Source organism: Triturus cristatus, chromosome 10, assembly GCF_964204655.1.
Source record: "Triturus cristatus chromosome 10, aTriCri1.1, whole genome shotgun sequence".
In the NCBI taxonomy this organism is placed as follows: Eukaryota; Metazoa; Chordata; class Amphibia; order Caudata; family Salamandridae; genus Triturus; species Triturus cristatus.
The window spans coordinates 846,362,654-846,378,408 of record NC_140593.1 but is presented as its reverse complement, the minus strand read 5'-3'; the positions used below and the strand labels follow the sequence as shown (position 1 = coordinate 846,378,408).

At 48.3% G+C, this 15,755-nt stretch overlaps 11 non-coding genes across 11 annotated transcripts; all 11 read right to left on the bottom strand.

The window, feature by feature from the left end:
• Window positions 1-4,209: 4,209 nt before the first annotated feature.
• TRNAL-CAA (transfer RNA leucine (anticodon CAA)) lies at window positions 4,210-4,321 on the bottom strand. The gene is made up of 2 exons: window positions 4,284-4,321; window positions 4,210-4,255 (listed from the first exon to the last, which is right to left on the bottom strand). It is a non-coding gene; the product is annotated as a tRNA-Leu (tRNA).
• Window positions 4,322-5,068: 747 nt separating this feature from the next.
• On the bottom strand, window positions 5,069-5,140 carry TRNAP-AGG (transfer RNA proline (anticodon AGG)). Its single transcript has one exon. It is a non-coding gene; the product is annotated as a tRNA-Pro (tRNA).
• Window positions 5,141-5,569: 429 nt separating this feature from the next.
• TRNAV-UAC (transfer RNA valine (anticodon UAC)) lies at window positions 5,570-5,642 on the bottom strand. Its single transcript has one exon. It is a non-coding gene; the product is annotated as a tRNA-Val (tRNA).
• Window positions 5,643-7,026: 1,384 nt separating this feature from the next.
• Window positions 7,027-7,138, bottom strand: TRNAL-CAA (transfer RNA leucine (anticodon CAA)). Its single transcript has 2 exons — window positions 7,101-7,138; window positions 7,027-7,072 (listed from the first exon to the last, which is right to left on the bottom strand). It is a non-coding gene; the product is annotated as a tRNA-Leu (tRNA).
• A 1,249-nt stretch (window positions 7,139-8,387) lies between these two features.
• TRNAV-UAC (transfer RNA valine (anticodon UAC)) lies at window positions 8,388-8,460 on the bottom strand. Its single transcript has one exon. It is a non-coding gene; the product is annotated as a tRNA-Val (tRNA).
• Window positions 8,461-8,845: 385 nt separating this feature from the next.
• On the bottom strand, window positions 8,846-8,917 carry TRNAP-CGG (transfer RNA proline (anticodon CGG)). The gene has a single exon. It is a non-coding gene; the product is annotated as a tRNA-Pro (tRNA).
• Window positions 8,918-9,855: 938 nt separating this feature from the next.
• TRNAL-CAA (transfer RNA leucine (anticodon CAA)) lies at window positions 9,856-9,967 on the bottom strand. The gene is made up of 2 exons: window positions 9,930-9,967; window positions 9,856-9,901 (listed from the first exon to the last, which is right to left on the bottom strand). It is a non-coding gene; the product is annotated as a tRNA-Leu (tRNA).
• Window positions 9,968-11,216: 1,249 nt separating this feature from the next.
• Window positions 11,217-11,289, bottom strand: TRNAV-UAC (transfer RNA valine (anticodon UAC)). The gene has a single exon. It is a non-coding gene; the product is annotated as a tRNA-Val (tRNA).
• A 384-nt stretch (window positions 11,290-11,673) lies between these two features.
• Window positions 11,674-11,745, bottom strand: TRNAP-CGG (transfer RNA proline (anticodon CGG)). Its single transcript has one exon. It is a non-coding gene; the product is annotated as a tRNA-Pro (tRNA).
• A 2,758-nt stretch (window positions 11,746-14,503) lies between these two features.
• Window positions 14,504-14,575, bottom strand: TRNAP-CGG (transfer RNA proline (anticodon CGG)). The gene has a single exon. It is a non-coding gene; the product is annotated as a tRNA-Pro (tRNA).
• A 937-nt stretch (window positions 14,576-15,512) lies between these two features.
• Window positions 15,513-15,624, bottom strand: TRNAL-CAA (transfer RNA leucine (anticodon CAA)). Its single transcript has 2 exons — window positions 15,587-15,624; window positions 15,513-15,558 (listed from the first exon to the last, which is right to left on the bottom strand). It is a non-coding gene; the product is annotated as a tRNA-Leu (tRNA).
• Window positions 15,625-15,755: the final 131 nt, after the last annotated feature.

The window sequence follows — 15,755 nt, the reverse complement described above, 5'->3', positions numbered from 1 at the left end:
AAGCACTTCGGATCTCCTTTATAGTGTCCAACGCCACCGCACTCATAGCAATGGACAACCCTTGGCTGCTGACTCTGGCCAGGATTAGGGTTTCTGGGTGGGTTAGCCTTAGAGGTGAATCCTGTTCCCTTCCCTTGGAAGTTATTTTGGGGGCCTTTGGAGAACTCCTTTTTCTTTTCCCCTCCCTCTTTCTTCTGGGGGGCGCCCTGTCCGGCCTTTTGAGTATCCCCTCCAGTCCCCCTTGTGGACACCCGGGTACTAGCCCAGATGTCCGCCTCCTCAGCAAGCTTCCGGGGACTGGTCAGCTTGCTATCCACCAGGTGTTGCCGCAGTTCAGGGAAACATTTCTCGAGCAGGTGTTCCTTCAGTACTAGGTCAAACAACTCCTCGTAGTTCCTCACTTCACTGCCCTGAATCCAACCTTCCATTGCCTTCTTTGCATAGTCCAGGAAGTCCACCCAATTCTGCGTGCCCAGTTTGTGACTACCCCTGAACTTCTGTCTGTACTTTTCGGGTGTTAGTCCAAACTTCCTTATGAGCGCCAGTTTCATGGTGGGGTAGTGGGTTTGCTCATCCTCCTCGAGGGCCAATAAAGCATCCCTACCAGCTGGAGGCATGTACTTATACAATCCCCCTCCCCAGTACTTCTCTGGAACCCCATGGGCCCTCAACGAGACCTCATAGGCCGCTAGCCACTTGGCGATATCGTCGCCCACCCCATAGCTAGCCACTATGTCCTTTGGCAGGTATGGTTTAGATTCCCTGGTGATCTCTTGGGTCTGGCTGCCACCATTAGGAACAGGTTGTGCCCCGATTCTCAAGATCTGAAGATCTATTTCTTTCAGTCGTAATTCATGGGCCATCCTCTGCTCCTCCTTCTCCTTTTCCAGCCTTGCTAAGTCCCATGTGAGCTGTCTTTTCTCCCTCCGGTCTGTTAGCTCCACTTCAGACAAGCCACCGCTAGAGGCACTGCTGCCCTTCCTAGAAATGGTTCTGGGCCCTGCTGACAGGTTCCCCACCTCAGGTTGGTACATCTCAGCCCCCTCAGGGTCAGGCTCTCCATCCCTGTCTTCCTCCTCAGCCTTGCTTTCCCTGCGTGCCTCCCCCCAAGCCCTTAAGCTGGTTTGGAGTGCACCCTTCTTTGCTCCTGGGGGACAGTACACCCCCTCCCGCTGGCAAAACTCCCTGAGTTGGGCCACAGTGTACGTTTCTAGATTTTCTAGTACAAACTCCATCTTGCCCACTCAGGTTAGAGGACAGGTTTTGTGCAGTAACAATGCAGGGGGGGTACCTTTAATAATACCTCCTCCCACCACCAGAGTAAATTTGGAAAAAACAAAAACCCACAATTAGGAAGGCCGCTTTGAGAAAACTCCCGGTGTAGGCCTATGGACTACCCACAGTTATTGTTGAGTATACGTAGGCACAGCTCAATCCCACCACTGAACACCAATTTATGTTGGAAACAGCCCACTCCCACTCCGCAGGGTGGTGGTGGACTCCCCGAACACACTGTGGTAGCTTGGCTCGAGTGGTCAGGAAACAGGCACCGTGCTAAGCATACAATATACCCATACAATAACCATGCGTGCATCCGTTCCAAAAACGACTCTACACCGTAAAAATTATGAAAATATCTTTCTTTATCTTTTTCTCTTAGTTGCTGATTGGGAAAATAAATAGGTCAATCACAATATACAAATTTTAAATAGAGCCGGTCAAATAAATACTGTCTGGAGATTCAATAAATAGGGGTGATCATAAATATAAAGAACATAAATATAAGTGCAGGTAATACAGGCAATTAAATATTCTGAGGCAATAAATACTGAACCAATAAATATTGTACACCAACAAGTCCTGTAGACCAATAAATATAGTGAAGCAATAAATAGGTTAACACAATAAATACAGTGCCCCCAATAAATAATTAAAAGTATACAGCAGCACTCATGTAATCAGATCACTTTTCAATTCCTAAGGGCTGATTTGGCCCAGGCACAGCTTGTAGGGTTGTGGAAGGCTTGAGGGGTTCTACTCCCTGGCTGGGACAAGGCTGAGGCCTAAACTGAGGTAGATCAAGGGGGGAATACCAGTGCCCTGGCTTTCTCTCTCCACACAACCTCTCTAGGTTAGTCCCAATTCACCCCTGGCACAGTCAGGTTGGTTCCAGCACCTCCCTAGCCCCTTAGAGCAGTCTCTCAGGTCTCCACAGGGCCTTAGGCGCCCTCTACTCCACTTACTGCCCTTTTTCTGATGTTCCGACGCCGCTGGAGTCGTGTCGATGCCGTGGGGCGGTTCCGGTTCGGTCTCGGCGGCCTCGGCACAATGTCAGTTCTAGACGACGCCGGTAGGCGGTTCCGGTCCGATGTCGGCGGCCTCGGTTCGATCTCGACCTCCGATTCGACGGCGTCGGGCAGTCTCTACTCGATGTCGACTTCGGGCGGCTCCGGTCCGATGGCGCTCTCGGCTTCGATGACGTCGGCCGGCCTGGCCTCGATGTCGACTTCCGGCGACTCCGGGGTGCGATCCTCACCCCCGACCTCCGGTGCTCCTTCTCTCAGGTTCCGGGCGACTCCGGAGTGCGATCCTCACTCCCGACCTCCGGTACACTTCACCTCGGTCTCCGACGACTCCGGAGGGCGGACTTCACTCCTCCGATGACGCCGCTCACTCGACCTCGGTTAACTTCCTCCTCGACCTTTGGTATTCCTCACGACCTCCGTCGGCGCCTTCTCACGACCTCAGGTGGCTCCGGGTACGACGTCTGCTTCTTCAGTCAGCGCCGCTTCTCCACCTCGGGCTCCAGGTCTTAGGCTACTCGACGCCGGACTCCAGGGAAACCAGTTTCCAGGTCAGGATCTTGCTGCTTTCTGCTTCTAAGGCCTGTTCCTGCTGTCCAGGTCCTTAGGATGAGTTTTTCTGGCTTCTTCCCACACAGGGCTACAGGCTGGGATCCATCAGTAGGGACTAGTATCAAGGGTGGGTTTATGGACCCCACTCCAGGCACAAGTTTCCACCCCTGCTGCTTCACTCCTTCCTCCTTCACTGTTGTGCTGCTCTCTCTTCACCAGTCAGGTGCCAACTGCCAGCTCCAACTGCCAACTCTCTCTCTTAACTCCCCAACATTCCAAACCGCCTCCAACTGTCACAGGGTTCTGGAATGTTCTGGAAGGTGCTGGTAGGTTCCAGTGGATGCTGGTGATGTCACAGGTGGCCACCATTTTGTGCTCCAGGCCCTCAGACAGAAGTTTCAGGGGTAGGTAAAATGGCTCCCTGAATCTGCAGCAACACTAAAAAGTCTGGTGGTTCCCAAAAAGGAAAAATTCAAACAGGGTTTGAGGCAAAAGTGGGACAAAGTAAATAATGATGAGGAGGGACCACCCAAAGGGCTGACAGGTCTAACAGTGTTGTTTTTTTCACTCTTGCAAGGAAGGGATCAGCCGATATCCTAGCTGCCAGTGAGCAGAAAAAAGGCACTGATGAGAACTGCAGGCACTTTCTGGCACTTGTACTTCTCTGCAAGTCCTGGACCCTTGCCCCATTAACTTCCACCCCAGAAGCAAGGGAGGGCCTGCCAATTCTTGCTCCTAAGAAAGAGGTGTTTGATTCTTGGATTCAAACACGCTCGATCAGGCGAGATTTATATGAGTGGCTCGCAGGACTGAAACACTCACCTGGGAGACCCAGGGTGGCTGAATTCCCAGAATGGCCATTGTTGGGCAAGTCACCTCCTTTCCTCCTGCCTCAATCTAGAATTGGCTGCAAATCACAAGATAGAGTTCAATGTCCGTGTGTACTGCCTACTCCCAGCTACCTCTCTGTCTTCCTTATGTAAATTAAAATTCGCAAGGGGGGACCAATGACAATCTGCTCCTCCCACATAACCAGGAAGCCCTGTTGAACATGTCTGCCTGTGTTGTTGCAGGGACAGTGCCTTCTCCGCCCAAAAGGTGGCAGGAGAGCCTCACAACAAAGATGGGATCAACTGCTTAATGAGAAACCAGCACAGCAGTTAGTGTGATGGAGTGCAAATTTAACGGAAGGTGTGCCTGAGGTGTCCCTTCCAGGAATACATGGAATTGTGATTGAGGGCCCAGCCTGATCGTTGGTGGATTTCTCGTCATATGTTACAGGTCCGTGCAAAGATTGTGGTGTGTGGGGAATGCACTGCAAAAAACAGGACGATTTAAGGGTGTAAAAGAGACCTGTCAGAAGTGGGATTTGAACCCACGCCTCCATGAGGAGACCAGAAGTCTCAGTTGCACTGAAGATCAAGCTCTCTTGAGTCTGGCGCCTTAGACCACTCGGCCATCCTGACAGCCCTGGCTATGTACAGGTCTGACTCTTCTGTCTGCACTTGCCAATGTTTGCACTTACAGCGTTCGCAGCAATGTCACAGGTGTAAAGGCCCCACAATACAACATGGCATGATAAAAAAAAAGCTAGGCACAAGAGCGACCACTGATGGATGCGGATTACTTTGTTTCGTCTTGGAAAAGTAAAGGAAGTTTCCCACGGCTCGCTGGGTTCATGGACCACCTCTTCTTAAGCTTGCATTGAGATAATAAGGTTTTAGAGGGTGCACATAAAAGCAGCTCATGCACAGTGTTTCTGCCCGGTCTCGAACCGGGGACCTTTCGCGAGTTAGGCGAACGTGATGACCACTACACTACAGAAACTAACTTGCTGTGTTTTACTGTTAGAGCAAGGTTCCTCTCAAGGATTCTCTCTACTTCTATTCTGCTGTATCAGCAGCCACTCAGAAAGCGAGGAGCAAGTGTGAAAACTGCAGAGATATCAGCCAACATGCTTGCAATTAGACGTATTAAAAATTTACTTATGCAGGCATCGACAGACAAATATCTGATGCCTAAATGCCAGCAAGTACAGCTTGGGAAAGCATCACCTGGGACACACACAGACTAAGCATGAAGGCAGAAAAAGCATGGATATCCGTTTTTCTTCTGAGGTTCAAAATAATTTGTGCAACAATGCGCCGAGTGTAATGAGAAATAGTCAGGCATTGTCAGTTTTGAGTAGGATTCGTATGTTTACCTCTAAAAAAGGGCTCGTCCGGGATTTGAACCCGGGACCTCTCGCACCCTAAGCGAGAATCATACCCCTAGACCAACGAGCCGAGGCACACAAGAGTCGCCTTTTGCACCGGCTCCGGGGGTTATTGGCAGCGAGTTGGTGAATGATTCACCCAAAGCAAGCAACTGCACATGCTGCTCTCTTCTGCAATATGGTTGCTGTCTTTTCCATGGCCGTCATCGAACAAGAAATGAAAATACCTCCATCCTTCAGACATTTTGTTTGCTCTAGGTGTATGCTCTCGGTGAGGACAATAAAACAATTTCTGCTCTCATGCCTTGCTTTCATCAAGTAGGCCCACCCTTCAGTACATAAGGACGTGCAAACGAATGGCGCAAACTATCGTCACTTCTCTTTTTGAGCTGTCACTGATGCCCCTGGAGCACAGAACATCACGCTGGTGAGGGATAGACAGCTTCCATTATCTCAGCTTTCCTATAAGTTGAGAGAGTAAATGCAAACAATAAGCTGCTGTTTCTGCCCGGTCTCGAACCAGGGACCTTTCGCGTGTAAAGCGAACGTGATAACCACTACACCACAGAAACAGATACTCTTGCAGCAATCTTCTTGGCATGTAGTGGGCTGGAAAGCACAGACCAAGGGCCAATGTCCATGAAGCTCAATGTTGGACCCTCCTTACCCGATCTCTTTCTTTGGAAGAAAGGAACGAGGACCACTTTTATTCCAAAAGGCGATTTTAAAACCATACCTGAAATCACGCTAGAAAAACACTTTGAATTTAATGTTCCTACACTGATGGTCCACCCCAGAAAAGCAGTTGCAAAGAAGTCCGGCACTGAAATTCTATACGCCAAAACTGGGAAACAGCGTGCAGGGAAAGGAACTTTTTCACCATACACGGCGTCTTATAGCATTGAAAAGAAGAAATGGTCCTACATAATAAGCAGCCTAAAAATAATTCCACAACATGGGCTCGTCCGGGATTTGAACCCGGGACCTCTCGCACCCGAAGAGAGAATCATACCCCTAGACCAACGAGCCTGATTCCCCTGTCAGCAATTTGAACAATTTCTGATGCGTCTTTCAGAAACAAAGCAGTGCTATTTGGCTGCTCTCTCTCTATGTGAGCCACACAAAGTCATGTTTTCTCTCAAGGTGTTGTTTTTTTCACTCTTGCAAGGAAGGGATCAGCCGATATCCTAGCTGCCAGTGAGCAGAAAAAAGGCACTGATCAGAACTGCAGGCACTTTCTGGCACTTGTACTTCTCTGCAAGTCCTGGACCCTTGCCCCATTAACTTCCACCCCAGAAGCAAGGGAGGGCCTGCCAATTCTTGCTCCTAAGAAAGAGGTGTTTGATTCTTGGATTCAAACACGCTCACTCAGCGCTCGATCAGGCGAGATTTATATGAGTGGCTCGCAGGACTGAAACACTCACCTGGGAGACCCAGGGTGGCTGAATTCCCAGAATGGCCATTGTTGGGCAAGTCACCTCCTTTCCTCCTGCCTCAATCTAGAATTGGCTGCAAATCACAAGATAGAGTTCAATATTCGTGTGTACTGCCTACTCCCAGCTACCTCTCTGTCTTCCTTTTGTAAATTAAAATTCGCAAGTGGGGACCAATGACAATCTGCTCCTCCCACATAACCAGGAAGCCCTGTTGAACATGTCTGCCTGTGTTGTTGCAGGGACAGTGCCTTCTCCGCCCAAAAGGTGGCAGGAGAGCCTCACAACAAAGATGGGATCAACTGCTTAATGAGAAACCAGCACAGCAGTTAGTGTGATGGAGTGCAAATTTAACGGAAGGTGTGCCTGAGGTGTCCCTTCCAGGAATACATGGAATTGTGATTGAGGGCCCAGCCTGATCGTTGGTGGATTTCTCGTCATATGTTACAGGTCCGTGCAAAGATTGTGGTGTGTGGGGAATGCACTGCAAAAAACAGGACGATTTAAGGGTGTAAAAGAGACCTGTCAGAAGTGGGATTTGAACCCACGCCTCCATGAGGAGACCAGAAGTCTCAGTTGCACTGAAGATCAAGCTCTCTTGAGTCTGGCGCCTTAGACCACTCGGCCATCCTGACAGCCCTGGCTATGTACAGGTCTGACTCTTCTGTCTGCACTTGCCAATGTTTGCACTTACAGCGTTCGCAGCAATGTCACAGGTGTAAAGGCCCCACAATACAACATGGCATGATAAAAAAAAAAGCTAGGCACAAGAGCGACCACTGATGGATGCGGATTACTTTGTTTCGTCTTGGAAAAGTAAAGGAAGTTTCCCACGGCTCGCTGGGTTCATGGACCGCCTCTTCTTAAGCTTGCATTGAGATAATAAGGTTTTAGAGGGTGCACATAAAAGCAGCTCATGCACAGTGTTTCTGCCCGGTCTCGAACTGGGGACCTTTCGCGTGTTAGGCGAACGTGATGACCACTACACTACAGAAATTAACTTGCTGTGTTTTACTGTTAGAGCAAGGTTCCTCTCAAGGATTCTCTCTACTTCTATTCTGCTGTATCAGCAGCCACTCAGAAAGCGAGGAGCAAGTGTGAAAACTGCAGAGATATCAGCCAACATGCTTGCAATTAGACGTATTAAAAATTTACTTATGCAGGCATCGACAGACAAATATCTGATGCCTAAATGCCAGCAAGTACAGCTTGGGAAAGCATCACCTGGGACACACACAGACTAAGCATGAAGGCAGAAAAAGCATGGATATCCGTTTTTCTTCTGAGGTTCAAAATAATTTGTGCAACAATGCGCCGAATGTAATGAGAAATAGTCAGGCATTGTCAGTTTTGAGTAGGATTCGTATGTTTACCTCTAAAAAAGGGCTTGTCCGGGATTTGAACCCGGGACCTCTCGCACCCTAAGCGAGAATCATACCCCTAGACCAACGAGCCGAGGCACACAAGAGTCACCTTTTGCACCGGCTCCGGGGGTTATTGGCAGCGAGTTGGTGAATGATTCACCCAAAGCAAGCAACTGCACATGCTGCTCTCTTCTGCAATATGGTTGCTGTCTTTTCCATGGCCGTCATCGAACAAGAAATGAAAATACCTCCATCCTTCAGACATTTTGTTTGCTCTAGGTGTAAGCTCTCGGTGAGGACAATAAAACAATTTCTGCTCTCATGCCTTGCTTTCATCAAGTAGGCCCACCCTTCAGTACAAAAGGACGTGCAAACGAATGGCGCAAACTATCGTCACTTCTCTTTTTGAGCTGTCACTGAAGCCCCTGGAGCACAGTACGTCACGCTGGTGAGGGATAGACAGCTTCCATTATCTCAGTTTTCCTATAAGTTGAGAGAGTAAATGCAAGCAATAAGCTGCTGTTTCTGCCCAGTCTCGAACCAGGGACCTTTCGCGTGTAAAGCGAACGTGATAACCACTACACCACAGAAACAGATACTCTTGCAGCAATCTTCTTGGCATGTAGTGGGCTGGAAAGCACAGACCAAGGGCCAATGTCCATGAAGCTCAACGTTGGACCCTCCTTACCCGAACTCTTTCTTTGGAAGAAAGGAACGAGGACCACTTTTATTCCAAAAGGCGATTTTAAAACCAAACCTGAAATCACGCTAGAAAAACACTTTGAATTTAATGTTCCTACACTGATGGTCCACCCCAGAAAAGCAGTTGCAAAGAAGTCCGGCACTGAAATTCTATACGCCAAAACTGGGAAACAGCGTGCAGGGAAAGGAACTTTCTCACCATACACGGCGTCTTATAGCATTGAAAAGAAGAAATGGTCCTATATAATAAGCAGCCTAAAAATAATTCCACAACATGGGCTCGTCCGGGATTTGAACCCGGGACCTCTCGCACCCGAAGCGAGAATCATACCCCTAGACCAACGAGCCTGATTCCCCTGGCAGCAATTTGAACAATTTCTGATGCGTCTTTCAGAAACAAAGCAGTGCTATTTGGCTGCTCTCTCTCTATGTGAGCCACACAAAGTCATGTTTTCTCTCAAGGTGTTGTTTTTTTCACTCTTGCAAGGAAGGGATCAGCCGATATCCTAGCTGCCAGTGAGCAGAAAAAAGGCACTGATGAGAACTGCAGGCACTTTCTGGCACTTGTACTTCTCTGCAAGTCCTGGACCCTTGCCCCATTAACTTCCACCCCAGAAGCAAGGGAGGGCCTGCCAATTCTTGCTCCTAAGAAAGAGGTGTTTGATTCTTGGATTCAAACACGCTCACTCAGCGCTCGATCAGGCTCGATCAGGCGAGATTTATATGAGTGGCTCGCAGGACTGAAACACTCACCTGGGAGACCCAGGGTGGCTGAATTCCCAGAATGGCCATTGTTGGGCAAGTCACCTCCTTTCCTCCTGCCTCAATCTAGAATTGGCTGCAAATCACAAGATAGAGTTCAATGTCCGTGTGTACTGCCTACTCCCAGCTACCTCTCTGTCTTCCTTATGTAAATTAAAATTCGCAAGGGGGGACCAATGACAATCTGCTCCTCCCACATAACCAGGAAGCCCTGTTGAACATGTCTGCCTGTGTTGTTGCAGGGACAGTGCCTTCTCCGCCCAAAAGGTGGCAGGAGAGCCTCACAACAAAGATGGGATCAACTGCTTAATGAGAAACCAGCACAGCAGTTAGTGTGATGGAGTGCAAATTTAACGGAAGGTGTGCCTGAGGTGTCCCTTCCAGGAATACATGGAATTGTGATTGAGGGCCCAGCCTGATCGTTGGTGGATTTCTCGTCATATGTTACAGGTCCGTGCAAAGATTGTGGTGTGTGGGGAATGCACTGCAAAAAAACAGGACGATTTAAGGGTGTAAAAGAGACCTGTCAGAAGTGGGATTTGAACCCACGCCTCCATGAGGAGACCAGAAGTCTCAGTTGCACTGAAGATCAAGCTCTCTTGAGTCTGGCGCCTTAGACCACTCGGCCATCCTGACAGCCCTGGCTATGTACAGGTCTGACTCTTCTGTCTGCACTTGCCAATGTTTGCACTTACAGCGTTCGCAGCAATGTCACAGGTGTAAAGGCCCCACAATACAACATGGCATGATAAAAAAAAAAGCTAGGCACAAGAGCGACCACTGATGGATGCGGATTACTTTGTTTCGTCTTGGAAAAGTAAAGGAAGTTTCCCACGGCTCGCTGGGTTCATGGACCGCCTCTTCTTAAGCTTGCATTGAGATAATAAGGTTTTAGAGGGTGCACATAAAAGCAGCTCATGCACAGTGTTTCTGCCCGGTCTCGAACCTGGGACCTTTCGCGTGTTAGGCGAACGTGATGACCACTACACTACAGAAACTAACTTGCTGTGTTTTACTGTTAGAGCAAGGTTCCTCTCAAGGATTCTCTCTACTTCTATTCTGCTGTATCAGCAGCCACTCAGAAAGCGAGGAGCAAGTGTGAAAACTGCAGAGATATCAGCCAACATGCTTGAAATTAGACGTATTAAAAATGTACTTATGCAGGCATCGACAGACAAATATCTGATGCCTAAATGCCAGCAAGTACAGCTTGGGAAAGCATCACCTGGGACACACACAGACTAAGCATGAAGGCAGAAAAAGCATGGATATCCGTTTTTCTTCTGAGGTTCAAAATAATTTGTGCAACAATGCGCCGAGTGTAATGAGAAATTGTCAGGCATTGTCAGTTTTGAGTAGGATTCGTATGCTTACCTCTAAAAAAGGGCTCGTCCGGGATTTGAACATGGGACCTCTCGCACCCTAAGCGAGAATCATACCCCTAGACCAACGAGCCGAGGCACACAAGAGTCGCCTTTTGCACCGGCTCCGGGGGTTATTGGCAGCGAGTTGGTGAATGATTCACCCAAAGCAAGCAACTGCACATGCTGCTCTCTTCTGCAATATGGTTGCTGTCTTTTCCATGGCCGTCATCGAACAAGAAATGAAAATACCTCCATCCTTCAGACATTTTGTTTGCTCTAGGTGTATGCTCTCGGTGATGACAATAAAACAATTTCTGCTCTCATGCCTTGCTTTCATCAAGTAGGCCCACCCTTCAGTACAAAAGGACGTGCAAACGAATGGCGCAAACTATCGTCACTTCTCTTTTTGAGCTGTCACTGATGCCCCTGGAGCACAGTACGTCACGCTGGTGAGGGATAGACAGCTTCCATTATCTCAGCTTTCCTATAAGTTGAGAGAGTAAATGCAAACAATAAGCTGCTGTTTCTGCCCAGTCTCGAACCAGGGACCTTTCGCGTGTAAAGCGAACGTGATAACCACTACACCACAGAAACAGATACTTTTGCCGCAATCTTCTTGGCATGTAGTGGGCTGGAAAGCACAGACCAAGGGCCAATTCCATGAAGCTCAACGTTGGACCCTCCTTACCCGATCTCTTTCTTTGGAAGAAAGCAACGAGGACCACTTTTATTCCAAAAGGCGATTTTAAAACCATACCTGAAATCACGCTAGAAAAACACTTTGAATTTAATGTTCCTACACTGATGGTCCACCCCAGAAAAGCAGTTGCAAAGAAGTCCGGCACTGAAATTCTATACGCCAAAACTGGGAAACAGCGTGCAGGGAAAGGAACTTTTTCACCATACACGGCGTCTTATAGCATTGAAAAGAAGAAATGGTCCTACATAATAAGCAGCCTAAAAATAATTCCACAACATGGGCTCGTCCGGGATTTGAACCCGGGACCTCTCGCACCCGAAGTGAGAATCATACCCCTAGACCAACGAGCCTGATTCCCCTGTCAGCAATTTGAACAATTTCTGATGCGTCTTTCAAAAACAAAGCAGTGCTATTTGGCTGCTCTCTCTCTATGTGAGCCACACAAAGTCATGTTTTCTCTCAAGGTGTTGTTTTTTTCACTCTTGCAAGGAAGGGATCAGCCGATATCCTAGCTGCCAGTGAGCAGAAAAAAGGCACTGATGAGAACTGCAGGCACTTTCTGGCACTTGTACTTCTCTGCAAGTCCTGGACCCTTGCCCCATTAACTTCCACCCCAGAAGCAAGGGAGGGCCTGCCAATTCTTGCTCCTAAGAAAGAGGTGTTTGATTCTTGGATTCAAACACGCTCACTCAGCACTCAATGAGGCTCGATCAGGCGAGATTTATATGAGTGGCTCGCAGGACTGAAACACTCACCTGGGAGACCCAGGGTGGCTGAATTCCCAGAATGGCCATTGTTGGGCAAGTCACCTCCTTTCCTCCTGCCTCAATCTAGAATTGGCTGCAAATCACAAGATAGAGTTCAATGTCCGTGTGTACTGCCTACTCCCAGCTACCTCTCTGTCTTCCTTATGTAAATTAAAATTCGCAAGGGGGGACCAATGACAATCTGCTCCTCCCACATAACCAGGAAGCCCTGTTGAACATGTCTGCCTGTGTTGTTGCAGGGACAGTGCCTTCTCCGCCAAAAAGGTGGCAGGAGAGCCTCACAACAAAGATGGGATCAACTGCTTAATGAGAAACCAGCACAGCAGTTAGTGTGATGGAGTGCAAATTTAACGGAAGGTGTGCCTGAGGTGTCCCTTCCAGGAATACATGGAATTGTGATTGAGGGCCCAGCCTGATCGTTGGTGGATTTCTCGTCATATGTTACAGGTCCGTGCAAAGATTGTGGTGTGTGGGGAATGCACTGCAAAAAAACAGGACGATTTAAGGGTGTAAAAGAGACCTGTCAGAAGTGGGATTTGAACCCACACCTCCATGAGGAGACAAGAAGTCTCAGTTGCACTGAAGATCAAGCTCTCTTGAGTCTGGCGCCTTAGACCACTCGGCCATCCTGACAGCCCTGGCTATGTACAGGTCTGACTCTTCTGTCTGCACTTGCCAATGTTTGCACTTACAGCGTTCGCAGCAATGTCACAGGTGTAAAGGCCCCACAATACAACATGGCATGATAAAAAAAAAAAGCTAGGCACAAGAGCGACCACTGATGGATGCGGATTACTTTGTTTCGTCTTGGAAAAGTAAAGGAAGTTTCCCACGGCTCGCTGGGTTCATGGACCGCCTCTTCTTAAGCTTGCATTGAGATAATAAGGTTTTAGAGGGTGCACATAAAAGCAGCTCATGCACAGTGTTTCTGCCCGGTCTCGAACCGGGGACCTTTCGCGTGTTAGGCGAACGTGATGACCACTACACTACAGAAATTAACTTGCTGTGTTTTACTGTTAGAGCAAGGTTCCTCTCAAGGATTCTCTCTACTTCTATTCTGCTGTATCAGCAGCCACTCAGAAAGCGAGGAGCAAGTGTGAAAACTGCAGAGATATCAGCCAACATGCTTGCAATTAGACGTATTAAAAATGTACTTATGCAGGCATCGACAGACAAATATCTGATGCCTAAATGCCAGCAAGTACAGCTTGGGAAAGCATCACCTGGGACACACACAGACTAAGCATGAAGGCAGAAAAAGCATGGATATCCGTTTTTCTTCTGAGGTTCAAAATAATTTGTGCAACAATGCGCCGAATGTAATGAGAAATAGTCAGGCATTGTCAGTTTTGAGTAGGATTCGTATGTTTACCTCTAAAAAAGGGCTCGTCCGAGATTTGAACCCGGGACCTCTCGCACCCTAAGCGAGAATCATACCCCTAGACCAACGAGCCAAGGCACACAAGAGTCACCTTTTGCACCGGCTCCGGGGGTTATTGGCAGCGAGTTGGTGAATGATTCACCCAAAGCAAGCAACTGCACATGCTGCTCTCTTCTGCAATATGGTTGCTGTCTTTTCCATGGCCGTCATCGAACAAGAAATGAAAATACCTCCATCCTTCAGACATTTTGTCTGCTCTAGGTGTAAGCTCTCGGTGAGGACAATAAAACAATTTCTGCTCTCATGCCTTGCTTTCATCAAGTAGGCCCACCCTTCAGTACAAAAGGACGTGCAAACGAATGGCGCAAACTATCGTCACTTCTCTTTTTGAGCTGTCACTGAAGCCCCTGGAGCACAGTACATCACGCTGGTGAGGGATAGACAGCTTCCATTATCTCAGCTTTCCTATAAGTTGAGAGAGTAAATGCAAGCAATAAGCTGCTGTTTTTGCCCAGTCTCGAACCAGGGATCTTTCGCGTGTAAAGCGAACGTGATAACCACTACACCACAGAAACAGATACTCTTGCAGCAATCTTCTTGGCATGTAGTGGGCTGGAAAGCACAGACCAAGGGCCAATGTCCATGAAGCTCAACGTTGGACCCTCCTTACCCGATCTCTTTCTTTGGAAGAAAGGAACGAGGACCACTTTTATTCCAAAAGGCAATTTTAAAACCAAACCTGAAATCACGCTAGAAAAACACTTTGAATTTAATGTTCCTACACTGATGGTCCACCCCAGAAAAGCAGTTGCAAAGAAGTCCGGCACTGAAATTCTATACGCCAAAACTGGGAAACAGCGTGCAGGGAAAGGAACTTTCTCACCATACACGGCGTCTTATAGCATTGAAAAGAAGAAATGGTCCTATATAATAAGCAGCCTAAAAATAATTCCACAACATGGGCTCGTCCGGGATTTGAACCCGGGACCTCTCGCACCCGAAGCGAGAATCATACCCCTAGACCAACGAGCCTGATTCCCCTGGCAGCAATTTGAACAATTTCTGATGCGTCTTTCAGAAACAAAGCAGTGCTATTTGGCTGCTCTCTCTCTATGTGAGCCACACAAAGTCATGTTTTCTCTCAAGGTGTTGTTTTTTTCACTCTTGCAAGGAAGGGATCAGCCGATATCCTAGCTGCCAGTGAGCAGAAAAAAGGCACTGATGAGAACTGCAGGCACTTTCTGGCACTTGTACTTCTCTGCAAGTCCTGGACCCTTGCCCCAAAAACTTCCACCCCAGAAGCAAGGGAGGGCCTGCCAATTCTTGCTCCTAAGAAAGAGGTGTTTGATTCTTGGATTCAAACACGCTCACTCAGCGCTCGATCAGGCTCGATCAGGCGAGATTTATATGAGTGGCTCGCAGGACTGAAACACTCACCTGGGAGACCCAGGGTGGCTGAATTCCCAGAATGGCCATTGTTGGGCAAGTCACCTCCTTTCCTCCTGCCTCAATCTAGAATTGGCTGCAAATCACAAGATAGAGTTCAATATCCGTGTGTACTGCCTACTCCCAGCTACCTCTCTGTCTTCCTTATGTAAATTAAAATTCGCAAGGGGGGACCAATGACAATCTGCTCCTCCCACATAACCAGGAAGCCCTGTTGAACATGTCTGCCTGTGTTGTTGCAGGGACAGTGCCTTCTCCGCCCAAAAGGTGGCAGGAGAGCCTCACAACAAATATGGGATCAACTGCTTAATGAGAAACCAGCACAGCAGTTAGTGTGATGGAGTGCAAATTTAACGGAAGGTGTGCCTGAGGTGTCCCTTCCAGGAATACATGGAATTGTGATTGAGGGCCCAGCCTGATCGTTGGTGGATTTCTCGTCATATGTTACAGGTCCGTGCAAAGATTGTGGTGTGTGGGGAATGCACTGCAAAAAACAGGACGATTTAAGGGTGTAAAAGAGACCTGTCAGAAGTGGGATTTGAACCCACGCCTCCATGAGGAGACCAGAAGTCTCAGTTGCACTGAAGATCAAGCTCTCTTGAGTCTGGCGCCTTAGACCACTCGGCCATCCTGACAGCCCTGGCTATGTACAGGTCTGACTCTTCTGTCTGCACTTGCCAATGTTTGCACTTACAGCGTTCGCAGCAATGTCACAGGTGTAAAGGCCCCACAATACAACATGGCATGATAAAAAAAAAAGCTAGGC